Source organism: Nannospalax galili, unplaced genomic scaffold (genome assembly GCF_000622305.1).
Source record: "Nannospalax galili isolate Female #2095 unplaced genomic scaffold, S.galili_v1.0 scaffold961, whole genome shotgun sequence".
NCBI classification, from domain to species: domain Eukaryota; kingdom Metazoa; phylum Chordata; class Mammalia; order Rodentia; family Spalacidae; genus Nannospalax; species Nannospalax galili.
This window is the reverse complement of record NW_008344314.1, coordinates 130,148-132,504: the sequence shown is the minus strand read 5'-3', so window position 1 is coordinate 132,504 and position 2,357 is coordinate 130,148.

Here is a 2,357-nt window from a genome sequence, read left to right as displayed (position 1 = left end):
TACATACAAAAAGTATAGTCAATGTGTCAGTAAATTGAGAGAGTATATTAAAAGATTGTTTATCATGTTCAAAGAGTATTTTCCAGGAATGGAAGTTACCCAAGTATCAGAAAATCTCTTAAGATAGTAAAAGGAATGAAATAATTAAATATTAGACTGTCAATAGAAGCAGAAAACTGTTTGACTAGAAGCCAAGTTAAATGTTTTTGAGGGATGCTGGGCATGGTGGCACGTCTTTAATCTCAACACTCAGGAGGCAGAGTCAAGTGGATACTCTCTGAGGTGGAGGCCATCCTGGTCCACATACCAAGTTCTAGGTCAGCTAGAGCTGCATAGTGAGACTGTCTCAAAAAACAAATTAAAAAAAACAAAAATACATAAACAGTATTTGAGGGTATGATGAGACAGTTCTGTTTATGAAATGCTTGCCAAGCAAACACTAGGATTCCAAGAAGCCAAGTTTATTGCGTAAAAGCAAGCATTGTATGTTCTCCCTCATTTGCATATTGTAGCACCAATCCCTTTTGAGAATATATATTCTGTTGTAGCACCAGAAGCCTGGAAAACGGAAAGGATACATGGAAGTAAAGGTAAAAGGAGAACAGGAAAGAGAGGGATAGTAGGTTACAGATGTTACCAGAGGGGAAGGTGGGAGTGTTCAGCAGGAAGGAGAGGAGGGAGAGATTTGCAAGGGGCCAAGGTTTGTGTGTGTGGGTGGGGGGTTCAGGAGAGGGTGGATGGTGGGAGGTGGGTGTTATGGAGAGAATAAGGGCACTGGGACTGGGGAAAGAGGTAGGAGGCTGAATGGGAAGAATAAGAGCAGAGATTAATGAATTTTGTGGGCTAGGACTCCCAGAGAGATATGGGATGCCCCCCAAACCCCATGAGAAATGCACATATAATGTCTAAACGTTAGTATATATGGGAACTGCTTGGTAAGGAACACACCTCTGTCTGTCCTCTGTGACTCCTCTGTTGGTAAGAATGGTCCAGGAAATTCCCAAAATAAGCTCTTGGTTATCTCCCAAAATTAGTAGGTAAGACCCTACTGCTGAAAACAGGACATGCTTAGGATACAAGACTTGGAGCAATGGACTGGGAACTGACCCAGAGGCTTTCTATCCAACGTTTCATTTAGCTATCATAATGTTGAATGGTAATATGTATACTGTCAAGGGAGAAAAACTATCAGTGGTCAAACCCATCCCTAAACTTAAATAACAATAACAACTGACATGGAAAACTACCTCTATCAGTGTTGTAGTGACCCGGTTATCTGGGAGGCTATCAACAGCTATCTTATTGGACTTAAAGCCCTCTCAATGGTAGTGAATGCATGGGTGGCACTGTAAACTCTTCCAAATACACATGGCAGGAGAAGACACAGATCCTAGAGGAAAGCTGATTTCTTTCATATTTTTAGACAAATGAAATTTCTTACCATATGCTAATTATGGATCCTTATACTTACAGATAAGCATACCATACACCACCCATCAAAGAAACTTCTTTTTGCAACAGATGGAGGCTACTGCAGAATTCTACAACTGGTGAGACACAGAGAACATACATTTGAGAGATGCCCACCCTAGGTGATACATCTATAGTTGAACCTCAATACTTTAAGGTTCATGGAACATAGCGAAACAAGGCATAGAGAGAAAACTAATACATCCTTAAATTCTCACCAGTAAAGTTTCCTTACACAGTAAAGTGCAATGCACACAAAGGCCACAATTGGCCAACTTTTAAAGAATTAGACACTGCAGAGTTTGTGTCCTTAGATTAGACTCCTATATTGAAACTTACCCACCAATGGCTCCATTGTGGAAGAGGGGACAGAAAGATTGTCAGAACCCTGGGTGGTTCAGGACCATAGGAAAGTAGAGGCTTTCAGGCCGCTGGAAGCTTGCACATGTGAACATGTGTCAATGGTGGCATTGAGTACGGGGCCTATAACAACTCAATTAAACAGGGGTGTGGAGGGTAGGATAGATATGGGTGGTGGGATGGCCCTAAACTGAGAACTATTGGAGACTAATTGATGCTTGATAAGGGTGCGTATGCATTACATATGATCTCTAGATGGGCTGACTAGACTCTGGTGGACAAATTTACATGAAGAACATCTGAGTACAGTGTTTGCTGAATGGAACATAATGGTGTATGGCAGAATACATGAAATCCGGTGGGGGCATGTGGGAGCTTTGTTGTGGGGAGGGGGTATAAATTCGATTAAAAACTGTCAAACAAGGGCTGGAAAGAGGGCTCAGTGGTTAAGAACACTGACTGTTCTAGCAGAAGACCTGGGTTCAAATCCCAGCATCCACATGGCAGCTAACAACTGTCCGTAACTC